This window comes from Pagrus pagrus (assembly GCF_965226575.1).
Source record: "Pagrus pagrus genome assembly, chromosome: 11".
In the NCBI taxonomy this organism is placed as follows: Eukaryota; Metazoa; Chordata; class Actinopteri; order Spariformes; family Sparidae; genus Pagrus; species Pagrus pagrus.
The window spans coordinates 28,271,232-28,282,358 of record NC_140195.1 but is presented as its reverse complement, the minus strand read 5'-3'; the positions used below and the strand labels follow the sequence as shown (position 1 = coordinate 28,282,358).

The window sequence follows — 11,127 nt, the reverse complement described above, 5'->3', positions numbered from 1 at the left end:
TTGAAGCGGAGAGGAATTTATGACTAATACTTCCCTCGAAGAATAGTGGGCCTGCTCAGGTAGGACTGGGTGGGGTCCTGCACCGTGGAAGAGTCCTACCTGCTCCTGTGCTCCGGGGCAAGTGGTGCAAGCTGCCGGTGACACTTTGAGCTCCACCTCCTCCTCCTCCTCCTCCTCCTGCCGCCGGCCCGAGCCCGCTACTGTACCGCTTCAGCCCCGGACACCGAGCTCATTCAGGTGGTGCAGCCGCTGCGAGACGGCGTGTGTACGGGAAGAGAGTGAGAGAGAGGAAGAGACCCAGTTTGTCTGTGTGAGTGTGTGTGTGTGTGTCTCTCTCTCTCTGTGTGTATGTGTGCGTGTGTGTGTGTGTGTGTGTGTGTGTGAAAGAGAGACAGGAGTCAGCAGACTACCGAGCAGGTGAGCGCCCCATCGTATCTTCCGTCTCTGCTAACACTTGACTCAACAACACACCGCAGTGAAACCACATAACGCAAAACCACTATTTTAACGTTGAATATGTTAATATAATTTATACAGAAGCAGCAAGTGTGTCCTGCTGCCTTAAAAACAGGCTATAAACTTTATTATAGCGGTTGTTCCCCGGCACGACCGTATCATTGCTGCTGGGAAGTAGAATGTGAGTTTAACAGTCTTTAGCCACTTTGAGGTGTTTTTATGCTAAGCTAATTTATCTTCTGCGCTGTTAGCTTGCTTTCATGTTTGTTTAGCGGACCTTTTACAACGAAATTAAAAGTTAAAATGTCTGTGGGTAAACTCAACTCCAGCTTTGCTCCTTTGTAACACTTTTATAAAAACAAAACTACAGATAGCCACAATCTTTACAGTAGTGAGCTGGTTATTTCTTTGGATGAAACAGTAGCAGTCAGGTTTGAATGTTGTTATAATTGTCCAGCAGATTTGGCTAACCTGACAGCAGTTCTAGCATGCCACAGCCCTACACATGTGATTCAGCTGTGTCTTGTCCTTGTGAGCTTTAACTCTACTCAGAGTGCCACTGGTTGAGTCACTAGGCTTTGCTTATTTGTGTTTTTATTTGTGAGCCTGAAGCAACAAAGACAACATGTCAAGTGTAGATTCAAATTCCCCTCCTCTCAAAATATTTTATTCCTATTGGCTGTTTAACATTCGTCTGCTGAGGGTTGCATCCTTCAGTGTCTTTGTGCTCACCTTAAATCAGAGCTTAAAGCAACATTATGTAACTTTTTTTAAAAAACAGCATCAAAATAATGTTGATGGTACAGTGTCTTGTAACAATGAGTGAAGCTTTCAACTCATAACGTTGTTATGGCGTCATGAGTTTTGTTTGTAGTTAGCACCTCTGATAAATTGTTACAGACCTGGGATTTGTATGTGTTGAACTGAGAAACTGTGGTGGGCGCCAAATTGCACTAAATGCCATGTGCCAAATGTGTATTTAGTATAATTTTGTGACAGCGCAAGTAGTTTGGAATCAGATCACGGCACAATATACAATTTATAGTGCTGTGAGAATGGACTTAACAGTGAAATAGGAGACATCGTGGTCCAGTTGTTAAACCTTTTAAATGAAAAGTAGTTTGGAGAGGAAATGGCAAATGTGTGTGTGTGTGTGTGCGTGTGTGTGTGTGTGGACCAGCTCTCTCACTGACACCAGTGGGTCACTTATGGCTGCAAGACAGATTTCTGACACTGCTGCACACATTCCTACCAGATTAACCAGCAGCACAGATTAATGGAGTGCACAGCTCAGATTCACCTTCTGAAATGCAATGAATGATGTTACATTGTTTTTGGTGTAGAGGAACAACAACCAGCATCATTAACGCAGTGGTTTGTTGTTTCTTCAACTCTTGTTCCCCTGAGCTCACACTAGGTACTGATAAATATCTAAGTGTAACCTTGGAAAGCTTGTTCTCCTAATTGTGTTTATGGGTGAGGGGCATCCCAGACAAGTGAACAGCTTTTACATTGGTGGATGCTTCACATTTTCCATTGATTTCAATCAGTCATATTGCCAATTAATTTCTTTTCACCAGCTTGTCAAGGTATTTAAGTGTGTGTATGTGTGGAGGTATGTGTTCCCATGGCCCTTGTAGGCTTAGTCTAGCTTTAATCAGCTCAAGTACCTGGCCTCTCGCCCTACTGCTCAGATCAACTCTAACCCTGAAGGGTTAAGAGGATCCACGAGTCCCTCAGACCCCAACTGGTAGAACTGGCCATGTGGGGACACTGGCTGCTTGTGCTCTCTGTCAATCGACTATAGATTGAACAATATATTGGCTTTGATGATAACATTGTGGTGAAATACACAATTACAGCCGTAATATCCATAAACATTCCTTCTGTGTAGTTCTGTGTTGGATCGTAGGTCATAAAACATTTTGACCTCCTCCCTCCCAGTAGTTCTGAGTGGATAGACTCTGCTCAGTGCAGCACACTACGTTTCTGACCAACACAGACATGTGATCCATTATGTTTAAAGAAACAGTTAATTTATCTACTCACCCCCTTGCTGATGGGACCAAACACCACCAAACATTTTCTGGAGCTTCACAGTGAAACAGCATTGCAGCATTCTTCTTAATAGCTAAAGTAGGCAGGAAGTTGTGTTAAGGCTTTTAGAAAACCTCAGGAACCAGGTCTTTAGGGCGACTGAAGACTTGGATTACAGTGGACGAGCTGTATGGAGTTTTTTTTTTTTTGTGTAGGTTGTTTTTTACTTTAAAAATAATGCAGTGCTGTTTTGTTGTAAAGCTCCAGAAATGTTTTGTGGACTACGAAACGTACTTTTAATTGGCATGGGCGTGAGTAGATAATGACTGAATCAAAATTTTTGGGTGAACTGCTCCTTTAACTAGTTTCAAGCATTTGTTGACTTTGATCGTGACCTGAAATGAACTGACACCATTGTGCCCCTGGAGGATAGGAAAAGCACATGTCAAACTGACAGTGCCCCTCACATTACTTGGGAAATGGTTGTCGGTAATGTAGGATTTAAGCATGTATTACAGAGCAAAACAACTGCTTTGGTCCTTTAACTATCAGGTGTGAGTGCTCAGCTGCTGTAACAATTGAGGTACTACTGTTTCTGTGGAAGTTCTCAAATTCTCCAACTTTGTTTTAAAAGGAGAATTGATTGAACTGAAATTTCACTTATGATTTGGTTTAAGTAGATGAGCAAATGAGTGCTTCCTTGTAAGTGTGGTGTGTGTGTACCTGAGCTTGGATAATCTATAGATCTGGAGGACTTTCCAAAGACCTTCTCCCTGCCGTCGGCCACCTTGTGCTCTATCAGTGTGTCTTTGATATTTGAGCCTCTGTCAGGGCCTCTGGAGGCTGAGACGCTCATAATCATGTCCCCTGATATAAATCAAGCCCTTGTTTGCAGCACACTGACAAGAGGGACTGATTACAGCTACGCCTCTTTTTCCTGTCTGTTTCCTTTGCTGCTTTCTTCCTGTCTAAAAGTCATGTCTCCGGGGAATTGGCAAGCTAAATTGGCAAGCTAATTTAACTCAGAGTAATAAACTGTCTACAACTGCTGGTTACTTTCATGAAAAGAGATATAAGGATTTGATTATCTTTTGTTATTTTAATTAGTTATAAAGTAACCCCATACAATAAGTTCTGAGCTTTTATGAAAATACAACATTTCTGAATTAAAATTCAGAAAAAATTGTTATAACTTTGTTCTATATTTTATTGAATTTAGTACTGACAACATCCAAGATGTCTCCAACAACATTCAAAGTTTGAACTTTGTTGGAGACATCTTGGATGTTATAACATTTCAGATTTCTCTGGGTTTGAAGTTTAAACCCAATCTGAAATGTTATTTCTAGGTAATGTGTTTCATTTGGCGCTATAACTTCCAGGAGAGAGTCATAATGTGAGAAGGGAAGTCAGTGAAAAAGACTTAACATGACATGAAAAAAACTTTAAAACCTTACCTTGTCCATGAACTTTTCTGCCTGAGTCACGTAGATAGATTTTCATCAGCAATGGTGGTTGTTTAACAATGAAGACATAAACTCCCATGATCCCATGCTATTTACGTCTTTTGTTTCGTTTGTTTGACCCTAGTCTAGTGGCAAAAATTACACACTGTGCTTTTAATTATTGACAAAAGTCAGTCATTATACTACATTTTCTGTTGAGTTACCAGACAGTCATCTTAGCATATAGCTAGTGGTTGTTATTGGTGACCATAATTCATCCTATCAGCCTGTCGCACAAATGCACTCCTAATGCAACATCAGTTAGTGGCCTTTCAACTGCATCTAACGCTTGGTAGCAACACCCATAAATCATCTGTGGGGAAAATGATGGTAAAATGTTTTGCAATGAAATCAAACTGCATCTTTTGTTAGATTAATGATGTGCATTTGCTAATAACTGCACAACTTATTCTTATTCTATTTAAGAACATATCATAATAATACATCTCCCATGTAATGGAGATAAAAATGCATTACATCATAATTTTCATAAAATCCCAACTTCTGTATGTCTTTCTCTGTCTCTGCTATACTTTGTGCAGAAGAGTGGCTGTAAACCTTGGCTTTCGTTTTACAACACCTAAACACAAAAACTTAAGGACAAGAAAGCATGTTTGACAGGACTCTCTGGCTGAAAAATCATCTGTTTCCTCCAACGTTCTGATTAGCTACAATCGGGATGTAATGAAAATCTGTCTGTGTGCACATGCGCACACCGAGGGGAAATTTACACTGGAAATGGCTGATGAGATGCAAGTTACATCACAGATGGTCTCATCAGTAACAGGAAGTGCAATTTCCTTTTAAGTGTTACTGAATAAGACTGCCAAATAGCTATCTAACCTTTATGTAAGCATGAAAATTCGCAAAGGACTGATTGTCCGTCTGCCTTTTAGATTACTTAGTGACACATTATCTTTATTAGTTTTAAGTGCAAATCACACCATAGTAAGTACATTTCTTTGACCTCTGAGGCCTCATGTCCTTGTTTGACAGCTGTAACAGGATACATCATGATGTGAAGACCATATCCTCTTATGTTAAAGGATAACTCCACCAATTTTACACATTAAAGTGTGTTTACAGTTCTCAGATAGTACTACTGTATATGTGAGAAATTAGCATAAAGCATTTTGTGGCTCCAAAGGAAGCTGCATGTAATCTGATAAATTCTTCCAGTGAAGACTCTCAGTGGCTAAATTGCATTGTGGGTAGTGTGGGCACCAGCTTGTGAAAAGCAGTCCACTGGTCTAGCAGTGCACTCCTATAACACTGTTGGAAAAAAACAATTTAAACCACATTGTGTTTGCAGAGAGATTCGCTAACTCAGATATTATGGATATGGTTTCCTTGAGTGTGGCCTTGACTAAAGCTCTGCCTGGCTAATCTGCACTGTACTGTCCTCCACACAACTTACTGCTGAGCCACAGCCTCAGAGTTGTCCTGCTCACCTCCACCTCTCACCCGCTGATTCTCTGGCTTTCTAGCCCAAACATGAATGTGGTGATTGTGTTGGTTGGTGTTTTTCTGCACTGAATCTAACCACCTTAAAGACTCCTCACTGGCTACTGTCTGGTCATGCCCTCAGTTGAGCTTTTTGTCAGCGTCTCGGGTGTGTCCTTCTGAGTTTAGTTAAAGAATTGAATGTAGTCAAATGTCTGTGGTAGATCACTGAACACCCTGAATAACAGCACTAATTTGAGAGTACTGTTGGGCTGAATAAGGGAGCATAACATGAGCAAAAAACAAATGGTAATGCTTGTATATGAAAGGGAATGCACATCCACGCTGTCCGTGTGTACATAGGTGGTGTGGATCAAAGGCTAAGTACGCCCAGCAGTACATGGTTTTAGGTGTGCTTTATTTGAGTTCATGGTCAATGACAATCTGCAGTGCATCTCGCAGTGAGAGATTTAACCCTGTCTCTATGGAGAATCGTCTTTGATGATAATCCGTCTTTCACTGTAAAATGAATGAAGTAAATCTCTAGACAGATTAGGAGATTTCCTTTGGCTCCGCAGTATGTAGTGGATTAGGAAGTTGTTCCTTGTTTGACACTACTTTCAAATTAGATATCTTACTTGAAGATGTGTTTGGGTGGTCTGTTTCTATCAAATCAAGCAGATGGTTGTTGACTTGTAGAGAATTCATTGTTTACTTTTGGCTCTTTTTATAATAGTTGATATCTGTAGATTTAGATGAGGTCTGAAGTGTTTCTTTAGAGATTCTGAAATCTATTAGAATATACCAGAGTTACCTTCTTACCCATCAGAGCCCCATTTAGAATCTTTACAGCCTTAATGTTTCACTAAACAGTTTTCCTACAAGTTGTGTCGTTTTCACCGTTCTTTCCATTTAATTGTAAAGCAAACAGTGCTATGAAATTTATACATACCATATATGTCTTTGTTGAAAGGTAGGGCAATGTTTACCTTGATGGTACTTTGATCCATATCATCTCATAAAGTCTGTGCAATTATCACCCAGTCAAATTTAAGGAGTCACATTCATTGTGGCTTCAAGGTATGTTACAGTGATTTACGATTGCTTTGACTCATTTTTTGCACTGAACCGCAGATGTGCGGTCATTAATCAAGAGTATCAGAAAAACTGATACTGATGAAAATAGACATCTTGTTTAACTTACAGTATATTCTTGTTTTTTAATATACAAAGAGAACAGAAAAGAAGGAACTTTTTTGTTGAGCAGCCAAATGGCTAGTGAATGTTCAGATTCTACCAGCCACTCAATAGATTGCCTTTGTTTATTGGCTGATGGCTGCTGATGGCTGCTGCTACATTTTCCCCAACATCTCTCCCATGTAAGTATCAGTGCTGATTGTCATATTTTTGGGAGTTCACCTGAGCAGTTCTGAAAAGTATTTGATGTCAACAGCATGATATCTCTTCAAGGTCTACTTTCATTGGGTTATTTGTTCTCCTGTAGATATGACTACAGTATGGCTACAGTGGGTTGTTTTTTTAATCAAGGGTTAAATTAAACCAGTAGTCTGGTCTCCTTGATACTTGAGTGCACTTCACCTCCTGCTTGCTGCGCGCTGCAGGTATATTTCTGGTATATTTTGCTATGCACTAACTCGAACATAACCAGTAGTGCGCTGCATGGAACAAGTTGCACTCATGCATTTACATCTTATATGCAGATGTTCTGCTTTCTGTCTGAAACGTTCTCTTTTATGCTATTTCTTGTCTTTATTCCTAATTTTGATGCCTTGTGTTGTCTAGATCACTAAGTCCCAAATAGGGGTAGTTGTTCCCCAGGGCCATTGTAGAATAGCTTAACTAATTGAGCAAAACTAAAAGAAAAAATAGTTAATACAATTTGTTTAAAAGACAAATACTGATTGAGTTAGCTGTTAGCACCTGAACACAACACATTTTGATCAAGTGTATGGCAGCTAGTTAGCAGGCCTGTGAGGATACATCAGGCATATAAATCTGGGAAACCACTAGTTTAGATGACTCATAGTGGTTCAGGTAGCAGCAGCTCTAAATATGGAGTCACCTGCCTGTATTGGGAGAGCAAACTTCCTACATGAGCTCATCTGAATGATCTGATCCCATTACATTACCAGTCCAGCCTTGTTTTATAATACTTCAGCAACAGAGTATCAAGCTGCAGCCTTTGGCAGAGTGTTCGGTAGCTCAGCCCGTCATTTGATGTGTACATAAAGTCAGACACACACAGAGTCAGGCTTATCATGTTATTGAGTTCAAGGATATGGGAGCCTGGGATTGTTTGGACTAGTGTCTCGAGATTTCTTGGCTTTGTCTGACCCTCTCACAGATGTTATAGTGGTAGCACTGAGCTTTCTGCAGGTTTCCTCTTATCTTGTTGTCATGAGTGTGTGTGTGTGTGTGTGTGTGTGTGTGTGTGTGTGTGTGTGTGTATGTGTGTGTGTTTGCATCAAGGTCTTTTCTCAAGGTGTTGTAGTTCATGCCCCAAATTTGAAATGAAATGTTAGCAATTTCATAAAAACATGAAACTGTCTACCTCTGTGTTTTGATAGCCAGGAATTACAATAATACAATTTATAACATCATAAACTGTTCAAGTGAGTAGTTCATAGTAAATTCAGTTACATTGTAAAAAGGAAATCACAGTATCTGTGAACTCAGGCTAGAGGTAATAATATTGTTTGTTTCATGCTTGTGCAGCGTTTTAAGAGCTCAATTCTTTAATTCATTAACCCTGACAATACAGTAACTGTGAAGTAGAACAATAATCAATATGGCTATAGCAATGAAACACAAAGTAAGTACTTCAAAACAATTACTTCAGAAACACATTTGCTTGATTATCTAACACGACTGCAAGCAGGCATTGTTTACACCTTGTGAGTCTGTGTGTCCTCATGGCAAAATGTGGTCCTGGAGACACCTATAGTATACCACAGAATGCCACAGAAGCTGTTTCGAGTACTTCCCAGGTGATTATTTGTCTGTCTGTCTGTCTGTGGAAGATGCAGTCGAGAAACTTGAGAGATCAAAGTGAAGGCTGAGTTCAAAGATGGGTGTGGTCTGACGTATGAATACTAAGTACTCATGTAATAATTTAGTAATAGCTACTTAGTATTCATGGATCACAATGTCATTGCATCCACTGATAACAATCAACCTGAACAGTTTATGATGTTGTACATTGTATCATTGTAATCCTTGACCATCAAAACATAAATGGAGACATCACCTGTTCAGTGTTATCATGTTTGGTTTATTAGATATGATGCAAAATACATCATTCGGAAGTGGGGGAGAGTAAAATGGCCGCCATGGCCTGCACAAAGCGTTTTGTAATAGCTAATGAGGTACAGTGTGACTTTCCTCCTCTAAATTATTTGACTTTTGCAGTAGTTTATTAACTAAACACTTGGATGCCTGCCTGCTAGTGAAGTTTAGCATCACTGAATATATGAGGATATAGTTGCAGTATTACATTTCAGTGTATTTGAAATCATTCATTGCTCAGGTTTTACTTTTCAGTCTTGTGATAGCAGGCCTTTTGGAGAAGGTGTGACATTGATTCACTCAGTTGTCTCAGAAGTGAAAATGAAATTAGCAAGTACTGTACAAAAGACAGTGAATGAGAGTGCAGTAATCCAGATGACTTCCGAATGCTACCAGCCGATGAAGGTCTAATTGCAACATGTGCATTGAGCTATCAAGGCTAGAATTTGCACCTCTATGTGTCCCTCTTTAGCAGAGGTCAAAGGTCACATCAGCAGAGAGCTGTGAATGTGAAGCTGCTTTGTTCTCTCCTGCAGTTTTTTTTTTTTTTATTTGTCCAGCCTGAATCACACACATGCATGCACATAACCCACACATATCTAACATGGCACAAACACGCCCCCTCCACTCCTTTCTTTTTCTCCTCTGTAGTCATAGCACCAGTTGTTTCAACCTTTTACATTTCTGAATAGAACTGACCTCCACTGCCCCAAGCTGATGCTTCAACCAAGTCGATTTGTCACATCTCTTATTTTTTAGTCTAATTGGAGGTGACACGTATAAAACAGCAGCAAATTCCCTGATGAATTCAAACTGTTAGTGAATTTCAGCTCGTATAAAATTACTTCCTGAAGTCTCTGCTAGTTGCCTGTCAGTTGTTCAGAACCAAGAGATTGTTTGGCACATGGCGCCTCTTAAAATGAAAAATAGTTATTTTTTATACTTTGTTTTTTGTGTGAATTCAACAAACAAGACATAACATGTTCCATCTGTTGTCCAGCTCCTCTTGCTAAGTGCCATGAAAGTGGTGGTGCATGGTGGTGCGATTGAGTGGGCGGTGGTGGTGCTGCACTGAGGTTCTGTGGCCTACTTCACCACAGAGAGGTCTCCGGCACTGTCACTGTCACTGTCTCTCCTTCTTTCCTCCTTCCTTTTTTCAGCAGGTTCTCTACTTCTTCCATCCACCATTATCTCTCTTCCTCTGTTAACTCTCTCGCTCGCTCTCTCTCTCTCTCTCTCTCTCTCTCTCTCTCTCTGGCCTCCTCCCTGCCTCTCTCACCCTTCACTCTCTCCCAGTGTCCAGAAGAAAGGGGTGGTGCATTCCAAAAGCCTGGAGACCATTCCCCTCTTTCAGCCAGTGGCCCACAGAGTGACAGAGGAATTAGAATAAGAATAGCTGCCCATTCACCCCAGTGCCCCAGTGACGAGCTGGAGGGAGCAAGGGAGGGTGAAACAGAGGGAGCCGGAGGGAGGACAGGAATGAAGGGGGGTCCCGCACACACTCTGCGTTCTCATTGGTCGGCGGCTTTCCCTCTGTTTTTACATCGCTGCCGTCAGTTGTGCTTTCAAGTTTGTTTTACACATTCTGGCGCACATACACACCACACATGTGCATGCACGCGTAAATATACACATTGGGGTCCAGGGCCTGCACACGTGCACACTCGGATACGGGAATCTACACACACATACACACTGTCAGACGGAATTGGCCTGCAGAGACAGCGTGAGCACGCAGTGCAGAGGAGGGTGAGGTGACCTGTGGCTGTGTGAGTATGAAGCTAGAATTAGTTATTGCTAATGATGGATCGATAATGTTGTGGATTGATTGTTTTCTTTGTGTTTTACATATTAGTTTAACATCAGCTGAAATTCTCTCTATATTTTCTTGTTTGTTTGGTGGATTATTCTTGTTGTGAAGATTTTAGAGTAAAATGTGACTTTGTGCTGTCACCACCTCTGTAGGTCGCCTGCAGTTAAACTGCAAACTTGTTTAATGATATAGCTTTTAAAATGTAGCAATAGTGCAGTAGTTTAATAGTGCAGCAGGCGGTTTTTCATTTCCTTAAAAAAGGAGCTTGTGGAGTATTATACAGATAATTAAAATTGTACAATAATTGTTGCTTCTGAAGATCATAATTGCACATCTTCATGTCTCTGTGTCTATTTTAGATCTCATTAAGTGTAAAATAAAGGGTTGTGTGCATTGTAATCTTCTTGCTTTAAATTAGTCGCCAAGAGGCTTCACAATTCTTTAGAGGTCTCTCCACTCAGACACATCGGACACTGAGGGGCCACTCTGCAGCAGGGTTGTAGTGGTGAAAAAGGGTGGGTTTACCACCTTATCTTATCTCAACTACTCTATTGCGAGCCCGCAAGG

At 40.7% G+C, this 11,127-nt stretch overlaps 1 protein-coding gene across 2 annotated transcripts in view; it reads left to right on the top strand.

Moving 5' to 3' along the window:
- The first annotated feature begins 222 nt into the window (after positions 1 to 222).
- lamb2l (laminin, beta 2-like) overlaps positions 223 to 11,127 on the top strand; it is a 56,497-nt gene continuing 45,592 nt past the window's right edge. The window contains exon 1 of one of the 2 annotated variants that reach the window (XM_084366331.1): positions 223 to 417. The gene's annotated coding sequence lies outside the window, so the exon portion shown is untranslated. Of the gene's footprint in view, positions 418 to 10,233; positions 10,517 to 11,127 lie in introns of those variants that run through there. The other variant, XM_084366332.1, reaches the window with a different exon arrangement.